General features: G+C 52.4%; 2 pseudogenes; both read left to right on the forward strand.

The window, feature by feature from the left end:
- Nucleotides 1-945: 945 nt before the first annotated feature.
- LOC130854896 (UL16-binding protein 3-like) lies at nt 946-9,495 on the forward strand (annotated as a pseudogene).
- LOC130855492 (tyrosine-protein kinase RYK-like) lies at nt 1,343-3,567 on the forward strand (annotated as a pseudogene).
- Nucleotides 9,496-10,135: the final 640 nt, after the last annotated feature.

Raw genomic sequence — 10,135 nt, forward strand, 5'->3', positions numbered from 1 at the left:
ACTTTGTCAGCACGTGCGTCTCCTCAGACAATTCATTTCTGACTCTTAGACAAGAGCCCACTCTCGGACCCTAGAAGGGGTCTCTTGCAACAAATGGCGACTCTGGTGGGATCTCTTCTTCCCTACGACTGACATCCTGACCACTCGGGGTACTCGGGGACCAGCTCTCCTGCCAATGGATCAGAACCAGCAGCTGCAACCGGGATCTTTTTGTCCCTTGTCTCCTCCTGATGTGGACAACTGGCCAGAGAGCCCCAACTGGGTAAGGGACAAGAGACTTTATTATTGACCTCCTTCCCCTTCCCTCTCCCCGTCCTCTCCAACCCCTCCTATCCTGCGTTTTTTGCTCCTGTCCTGGTCCTGGATGTGGGACTCTGGTTGAAGGGCCTCAGCCTGATCTGAGGGTGGGAGCTGGTGCCACCTGCAGTGGGCATAGAACTCAAATTCTGGTCTGTTATCTGGTATCTTGTAGGGCCAAGTTCCTGTCCTCCCTTCCTGGAACCCCAGGAAAAGTCTTGTAATTCCTGGGTGTCTGCAGGTGGCAGGAGACGTCCATAAAGCCACCCCTTTTGTCCCTCCTTCTTCCCCTCTTCTTTCAACCTGGCTTCCTTTCCTCCCTTTGATATCTTTGAAGACATGAGATATTTCTGTTTACTCTGTCAGTACTCTGATGTGAAGTTCTGTGCCTCTGTAGGAGGTTTTCTGAGACACTGCAATCTTGTATTCAAAGGAGTGTCTGATTAGGACAGCTGGGCCCCTGTGTGCTTTATACGTTGTGTTCTGTGCTGTGACTTGTGATGGCCATTCTGCCTTGTGAAATTGTAAATTCTGATTGTAAACCGCTGTTGAGCCATCTTGAGCGAATTCTGGGAGAAGCGGGCCCAGGAGGGGCGGGGCCGGAGGGGCGTGCCCAGGAGGGCCGGGCCTGAAAAGGATTGTCCGATAGCCAGAGCTGAACCTGAGGCCGCTCAACCCGGGGTCGGGCAGGCAGGGAAGCTCCTCATCTCTGACCAGGCAGTCTCGCTCTCCTTCAGAACTGGCAACCAGGTAGCAGTGGGACGGATGGGCGGCTCGAAGGCCAGTTTTGGCTTCCAGGGTCTGCTTCTGCCTCTCTGCTTCAGCGGGGAGCCCAGCGGTGAGTTCTGGGATGAACCTGCGGCGGGGGGAGAGGGGGATGGGTGCCTCACCACCCACCGGGGAAGGGCATGGGGGTGTCCGCGGGGGTTCGCGGAACTTCTTGCTGTGTGGCGCCGCTGCCCTCTCCTCTTTCCCTTCCGCTGGCCCGTTTCCTCCTCGGTGGCTTGCCCCGGGGTGGTTGTCCGCCTTCCAGGCCCAAACGGAGATGACGTGGGTGAAATGGTAACGCCGGGAGTTTGGGAGGTGAAGCTGGGAGAAGAGGGGGCGAGGCCGCGGCAGGAAATGCTGCTGCAGACCGCCCCCCCCCCCCCCCCCCCCATGCCAGCCCGCTCCTTGGGAAGTTCGGGAGCCGGGCGGTTTGGGACAGACGGCCTTCCTGCGGGGGAGGGACGCAGACACACCCCGAAAAGACCCCCCCCCCCAATGTGCTCACAGAAACGCTGCTGCTTTCTGCACTTGAACGACTAACGCACTTTACCCGCGATAAATTACAGACGCACAGCGGAAAGGCAGCAGAGGCTGCGTGCATGCCTGCGAGCCGGCGTCGGGCGGGCGGCGGGGGCGCGCTCCCCAGGTTGGGAGGCCGGGACGGCTGCCACGTGCGGGCGGAGAGCTGGGCGGCCGCCCGGGGATCCGGGCTGTGAGGGGCTCGGGGCTCGGGGCCGGGGGCGGGCGGCGGCGGCGCGGCCGGGCCGACGCCCGGGGACGCGCACCCTAAGAGCGCCGGCGCACTCGCCGCTGGTGTGTGGCTGCTGCCCGCGCCCCCGGCCCGGCCCCGCCTTCCCTGGGGCTGCTGCCGGCGGCCGCGGGGCCCCGCGTGAGCCTCTGCCTGAGCGAGGACCGGGTCGCCGGCTCATCGGTCTTGATGCAGAACTTTATTATGTGAGGAATGACTTTATGAGTCACTGCGCTCTTTTACCTGTTCCTACCCAGCGAGACAAATTTCCTGCACTGCACTTGGCTTGCAAAGTCCAACGTTGAACATAAGCTGGGATTCCAAGTCGACAATTTCGTGGCTATGGACGCGCCCCAGATCCACATTTCTGCTCAGGGGGAGGTTCCGTGCACTTTATGTGTTTCAGGTCAGGCGTTCCTGTACTGGCAAGGTAGATTCTGAGGTTATGATACTAATGCGGCTTAACTTGACCGTGAATTCTTCAAAACGCTTTACAGTCTTAAATTTTAAACGCAGGAAAATGTGCTACAAAAAAATTCGAAGAAGTGGAAACTTCAGCCTTGCACTAAAACACTAGCAGAACTATTTATGATCCTGTACGTGCAGCTTCAACCACTTCTACGCGTGTTTGGCATCAGCGCAGGGGTTTGCTGTGCGGCAGTATTGGTTGTAGCAATAATATTAGCGGTTTTGCACCGTCATAGGATGAAAAAGGTTGAACTGGATGACAGCATCAGTACCAACAGTAGTTCCCAAGCACTATCTCAGCCATTTACCCAGATGACTCAGTATCTGCAAGCCATCTACCCAGATGACTCAGTATCCGCAATGCACCGCAAAGCACCAGTTAGCCTACCTTGCTGATATAGAAGTGTCACTCTTTTGAGGCCAAACTAAGGTGAATGCTATTGCAATATCCAGGGAGAGGATGACTCTAAAAGATGTTTTAACTCCAAGAAGGTACTTTTGTGTGTATTTTCCATGGGATTTTAGTAGATGAAAAAGGTCCAAATAAAATAAAATAAAATTCCAGCATTTGTAAAAACAAAGATCAAGCTTGTGAAATTCAGGCGACAGTGATGCTCACTGAAAGTTGTAAGCTGTGAGGTCTTCATCACAGAAATCTTCTTCCTATTACCCATGAGTGTATAGAAGAAGGAGAAAAACCCACGGCGATGTTGCCTTACTTGAATCGGGGAAATCTTAACTTCTTTTCATGGCAGTGCAAATTAGTAGAGGCCAATAATCGGCAGGCAATTTCTCAACAAGACCTGGTCCATTTGGTTGTTCAGATTGCCTGTGGAATAAGCTATCTGGCCAGAAGGGAAGTCATCCACAAAGACCTGGCTGCTAGGAACTGTGTCATTGATGACACACTTCAAGTTAAGATCCCAAAAGGTACCCTCTCCAGAGACTTGTTCCCCATGGACCATCGGTGTATGGGGGACAACAAAAACAGACCGGTTCGGCGAATGGCTCTTGAAAGTCTGGTTAATAATGAGTTCTCCAGTGTTGGTGATGGTTGGGCCTTCAGAGTGACACAGTGGGAGGTCATGACTCTGGGCCAAACACCCTCTGTGGACATTGACTCGTTTGAAAGACGGTTAGCGAATAGCCCAGCCAATCAACTGTCATGATGAACTATTCGCTGTGAGGGCTTGTACTGGGCCTTAGATCCAGAGGAGAGGCGCCAGTTCCAGCAGCTGGTCTAGGGTCTCACAGAGTTCCATGCAGCCCTGGGGGCCTCTGTCTGACTCTCCTCTCACAGTCCCACAGCATCAGGAAGACGGAGCCTCACCTGCAACCAGTCACGGATGCCACGTATGTCATGCAGAGTGGCAGAAGCACATTTGTCTTCTAGAACACCGTGCCTTAGGAATGCTTTAGAATCTGAACTTTCTAAGACAGACAATGATGTGGAATATTTTCTAGATGTCACTTTTTTTAGGTTGACTGAAAATGCTTGTATAAGTTTTTTGGCCCCCCAAGTTTTTAAACATAGTTACCTTTGGACTAGGGGTACATTCTTGCAAAATAGTTTTTAAAATGGTTTAAACAGATATTTGGACTAGCTATCTTAGTGCTGACTGCTTTTTATTTTTTTACTTCATCAAGGTAATGTAGGTGATTCACCTTTAAAGGTTTTTTTTTGTTATTATTACTTTTTTTTTTTAGTATTTATCACTAGTCTTGGGAATTGTTTGTCTTCAAGGTGCAGTACTTTTTCTTAGGAAAAGAAAAATTGTAAAAGATGTCGGTTTGCCTTGTACAGGAAAAGGGAATATTGGAGGAAGCAAACTTAAGGAAAAGGTAGAGGGAAAAAAAGGGAAAAATACTTATTAGAAACAAAAACTAACCTTTCCTGGAAAATTGTTTCTTATTTATTTATTTTTAATGGAAAGGAGTTCTGCTTTCTTATTTTGGGGAAAGTAGGAGCTGAGTTCATTGAAACATTAATTTTGGCAGAAGCTAGCATTTCTGTGAGCCAGAGGTGGGTTTGGGGCAGGTCAATAGTAAACAACAGTGATTTTATCAGCGGCAGTTTTATTTATTTTTACTCTCTGGAAAAGGAGATAACATAATTCCAGAAAGTGAAATCATGTTTCAAAGGTTAGGAATCCCTTTTAGTGCACCTGAAATACACTGCTATGCACAGAATGGGTGCTTGAGTTGTGCTGAGTAAAAGTATATAAACAGGTAGATTTTGTGCTCATCTTCAAGGCTGGCTTAAGTATAAAATGCTTTTTTAAAAAACACTTGAAAGATTAAAGGATTTGTTTTATATTGAAAAAAAATTACACATGCATCCCCAGGAAGGCACTCAATGCCTGGCGACCGACGAGCCCCTCCCTGGAGTCAAGGCTACCCCACGCAGCTCACCCTGTTACCCACTGAAGCTGGTCTGCTGCTCGCCACTAGAGGGGTGGCAAAGGCAAAGTTGGTTTAGTGAGGAGAACACCACCCTGGGAAGATAGTGAACTAATGTCCTAAGACCATCTCCAAGTTGCCAGGTTAGAACAGTGGGGCAGCGGTGCGGCTGCCACAGGGCACCTCAGCGGCTTGTGCACAGTTCTCCGGTTGGTTGGCACCAAGGTGAATTTTTGAGCATCACCAATCGTATGGTTTCAACCAGTCTGGAGGTCTGCGTGCTTGCAGTCGACAGTCTTTATGTGCTGGGGGTCTGCTTCCTGTGAAAACAACTTGAGGCTGTGTGTTAGACCTTATTCTATATCTTTCAGGGAACTGGGAAATGAAACTATGTGGCTGGTCTATAGTCTAAGTTGTTACCAGTTTCCCAGCCCAAGCAGTATTCTTAGCTTCTGTATCTTCACATTTCCTGATCATTAACTCTTGAGCCAGTCTTTTGAGACTCATAGGAGGCCTGGGAGACTAAAACTTTTCTATTCACAAGAGGCAGGCAGAGACCATGGGGGCGAGGGGTGGGCAGGAAGGGGTCTTCTCCCGGTAAGGCCCCATAGGGTCCTTCTTGGTTACAACACTATTCATTATCCATTTTTTCATGGTCCCAAGAAGCCCAGTGCCTCCAGCACCTTCCCATCTATGAAGAGACCCTAAACATACCCTCTGTCAACTGGCCTCTTATCCCCTTGCCTGAGGACACACCCAGAAAGAGTCTGTGTACCTGGGCGACAGGACCTAAAGTAGGAAGGACTGGAAGCACAGTTTCCCAAGGTGTGATGGAGGGAATGAAGGTGAGGAAGGGCACCCTCACTTCTACCCTTTGGTCCCGCATTCATATTAGCTGCAGACTGTGGAGACAGCAGCCTATAATCGTTATTCATGAAGACGGGGGGGCTTCCCTGGTGGCGCAGTGGTTAAGAATCCACCTGCGAAAGCAGGGAACATGGGTTCGATCCCTGGTCTGGGAAGATCCCACATGCCGTGGAGCAACTAAGCCCCTGTGTCACAACTACTGAGCCTGTGTTGTAGAGCTCAGATGCCGCAACTTGAGCCCACAGGCTCAACTACTGAAGCCCGTGTGCCTAGAGCCCGTGCTCTGCAACAAGAGAAGCCACTGCAATGAGAAGCCTGTGCACTGCAACGAAGGGTAGTGCCAGCGCACCGCAGCTAGAGAAAGCCCGTGCAGCAACGCGGACCCAACAAAGCCAAAAGAAACCAAAAAAATTTAAAAAGACATCAGTTGGCAAACTTTTTCTAACAGAAGACGGTAAATCTGTTTGTCTCTACAGACCATTTGGTATCTGTCTCTGGCACTAGGGGCCTCCACCTTTGTGCTGCAACAGGAGCCAAAGACAGCATATAAACCAACGGGGAACCCGGTTGGGCCACTGTCCTAGGCTTCTGATCCCAGCAAGGGGTGACCCATCCCCTGGGGAATCAGCCAGGGCGGGGGCCTTGGCTGCCTGTTTAAGAGCAGAAACGTGGCATCTGCTGCCTTGTGGCTTCTGGGTGGTGTGAGTGTGAGGGGAGTGTGGGGCCTGCAGTTAGGGGCTAATGCTCCCCCTCCTTTGCTGTATACTGGCTTCCTTGGTCCAGGGTCCAGTGCTATAGGGAACACTGCATGAAGCCACAAGTGTGAGCAGAGGAGAGTGGCGGTACAACAATTGTGGTGTCAGATCTAGGCCACCTGCTGGGGCATCTTATTTGTTCCCTGTGGTCCTGCTTGCGCCAAACCAGATTATCAGATATGCCTATGGTGTGATGGCTGGCCTAGGTGACGTAATGATTAGTGGGCTGATGAGCCCAGCTCAACATGTGCAGCTCTGATACTCCATGACCAGAGGCCTCATCCCTACCAGGCCCCAGACCATACTGGGAGACACTTTTAAATGGTGTGGGTTTCCCCACTGCAAGTGGTGAAGCCTTGTCCAGAACACAAAGGGTCTGTGTTGTGGGCATCCAAGTAGAAATGCCATATACTGCACGGAGCACCTTTCTGACCACGGACACCTATGATGTCATAGGTTCTGCTGGGGCATCTGCCCAAGAAGCAGGTCCAGCCGCACTCATCATTCACCAACTGTCTGTGACTGCTTTTGTGCTAGGACAGGAGTTGCACCAGAGACCTATGGTCTGCAAAACCTGAAATATTTCTTATGTACCATTACACTAGCTCCAATATGAATGTGGGGGTAGCTTCTGCTTCTGCAGGTTCACTTACCCGAGTAAATGGCCATGTGGCTCTTTGGGAAAGAATGCAAGGACTTTTGCACTTGCTGTGGTGGTTAAAGGTTCCTCGTCATTGGAAAGTGGCTTCCTTCTCTAGTGATCGATTCTGAGAAACTGGGCAAGGATCAGATGTTTGGTTGGGATGGCTGCTTTCAGCCTCCTGATCATCCAGCCTTCTGTTTGTCTCTGTTTTACGTCTTTCAGTGGTGCAGTTTGTATCCAGGTTGCCTGTCCGTCTGTTTGCCTCTAGGATCGCCCTCTGCTATTAGCCTGCATCGTACTCTCTGCAGCGAGGCCCTGGCTGGCACTGGGACTCTCTCATCACTCTGACCATTGCACCTGCTTTGCTCCTGACATAGAGCACCCCCACCTGGCATCTGCTGTTTCCACATTTTCCGTCCCTAGTACTGCTGGAAGTCCATTGGGAGCACCATCTCCTGCTACCACTCCTGACCCTCAGCCAAGTCATCTTTGAGCTGTTGGAGATGCTTCTCATCCACGCGTTCCTCATGGGCTCCATAGAGTCCTTCAGCCTCTCCCCTGGAGCGGGGGCACTGGACACTCTTCTGCCCTTTCCCACCAAGTCCGCCCAGGGAGGTTCACGTCTCTGAGGCTTCTGATCCCCTGCTCTACCACCTGCCTCGGAAGTTCTGGATTTTCTCTCTCGAGCAACGTGGGCCAGGCCTTTCTCCAAGCTTCCAAGACCCTTCCCAGTAGCAGATTAGCAGCATCTCCCGGGCCTTGCTAACTCCTGTGACCCGTAATCGTAAAGCCTCCTCCTCCAGCTTTGGGTTCTGTGCTCATCTGCGCCCACTGTGATCCCGTTTCCTCAGGAGCAGCCCCCACACGCTCTCCATCTCCCCACTCGACCCTGGACTAGATTCCGACAATCCTCTGCCCCTAGGCTTTACCTCCATAGCCGCCTGGCACGTGTCTGGAAGGGTTATGTGCTGACTGGTGTGGGTTCTGACCTGGTGGACAAGGGGACATATCCTGGATGTGTGATTTCTGCCAGCTGGGGGCCTCCTCCTCCTCCTCAAGCAAGAGAGGGGCACTGGCTGTAACTGGTGAGGGGAGGGCCAGGCGGGGTAGTTGTATTTCTGCCAGCCCAGCCCTGCAGATTCACTTTGCTGTCACATAACTGGGGAAAGCGGTCCTTTTCTCCTAACCCAGCCCTCACCTGTGTTTTCCCTTCACAGACGGTCACTCTCTTTCCTATAACGTAACCATCACTCCTAAGCCCAAAGCAGGTGATTCATGATGTGAGATTCAAGGCCATGTGGACGGAAATGTTTTCCTTTCCTATAACCGTGGTGGCTCTAAGGTCCAATCAGTGAGTCCTCTGGCAGAGGTGGTGAGAGCCACAAATGCCTGGGGAACACAGGCCGAGACACTCAGAGACATCGGGGACTTGCTCAAGGAGCAGCTGCCTGACGTTACACCGGAGAACCACACGGCCAGGGGTGAGTTACAAAGTCCAAGAGCAGGAGGAGCAGGTTGGGGGCTTCGCTGCGCTCATCCTTTTCAGATTAAAAAATAAAATAACTGGAAATGGTCCTTCCCAAGTAGCCCAGCGGAAAGAGCAGCCATAGGAGGAGAGAACTGGGCCAGAGTAGCTGGGCCCCGGGGAGGTGGCCCCAGGTGGGGACAAAGAAGTTGTCAAGCCCAGAGGCTGAGCTCTTTCCCACGGTGGGGGCAGACCCTCTCACCCTGCAGGTCACAGTAACCTGTCAGTGTGAAGACAGTGGACGCACCAGTGGATCCTGGCAGTTTGGCTTCAATGGACAGATGTGCCTCCACTTTGATTCGGAGGATGGACACTGGACAGTGGTTCATCCTGCAGGCAGACGGATGAAAGAGAAGTGGGAGAATGACAGAGCTGTGACCAGCTTCTTCAAGAGGGTCTCCATGGGCAACTGTAGGGCGTGGCTTCAGGATTTCCTGGTGCACTGGCAGAAAATGTTAAAGACAACAGGTGAGTGCAAAGAGGAGGTGATAATCGTCTCAAGATGACATTCACCTACCTCCCTGTGTGAGTGTGTGTGTGTGTGTGTGTGTGTGTGTGTGTGTTTGGGAAAGTGATCCATCCGAGGTGAGTTCTTCTTGGAAGAACAATGGCCCCAGGCATGTTCCTCTTCCCACCTCCTTTCATCTCTTCCTCACAGCACAGGCCTCGGGACCATTTAACATGGATTCTTGCTGACACCAAACATGAGGGCATCGTTCCAATTTCAGAGACTTGTTTCTTGCTGTTCCCTCTTTCGATAAACTTTTTCAAAAATCTCACACATTCTATTTCTAGAAATCTGTCAGTTCCACCTCAACTGTCAGCTCCTGAGAGGACTCCTCTGTTCCCATCCTCCTGTGTCACCTCCTCTTCTGTCGCAGCAGGACTGAGGGGCTCTCCTGGAGCCCTCGCTCCCCCATTAGTTGTCTGAGCCCCGTGGGGCCTGGGCTCCTCCCTTCCCGCATCTCGCCCAGGACCTGTCATGGGGCTGCCACATGCTGGGTTGGAACTGTCTGCAGAGTAGGGGTACCTGGGCAGGGGGGCTGAGGAGGCATCTCCTCAGTGTGGGGTCTGGACAAGGGCTTCCACTCTTGCTTTCCCTGCAGCATCACCCACCACGGCCCCCCCAGCAGCCCCGTCCAGGGCCACAGCCCTCAAGCCCATCGCCTGGATCATCACCTGGATCCTCCCCATGGTCCTCACCTACTTCCTCATCACTGGCATCCTCAGCTGGGTCCTTTACAGGAACAGGTACTGTGGGCAGAATTCAGAGGCAAGTTAGGGGCACGTGGCCTGGTGTGAGGCCAGTGAAAGGTGAATCCCAGTCCAATCCCTGCCCCTCCTGGAACCTCCTCATCCTGGAAATGAAGGCAGGTGAATAAGACCTCACGTCGCTTGAGAGCCACACCTCAGACAAGCTGAGCCCTGAGTGCTGACAGCTCCTCACTGTCAGGTGACAGTGGGAAAGGGGAGGAGACCCACGAAGGCGTAGGGCCCGTGGATGCTAAAGGGGTTTAGCAAAGTCTGCCTGGCTCAGCACAGACACCTGTTTGGCAGGGCCCAGGGGTAGGTGGTGAGGGGACAGCGGGCACACAGGGCAGGGGCAGGACTGCCATTGGGTGAGAGCAGCATGGCGGCTCCACGTGCTGTGTCGGGGGGAGGGG

Source organism: Hippopotamus amphibius, chromosome 6 (assembly GCF_030028045.1).
Source record: "Hippopotamus amphibius kiboko isolate mHipAmp2 chromosome 6, mHipAmp2.hap2, whole genome shotgun sequence".
Lineage (NCBI taxonomy): Eukaryota > Metazoa > Chordata > Mammalia > Artiodactyla > Hippopotamidae > Hippopotamus > Hippopotamus amphibius.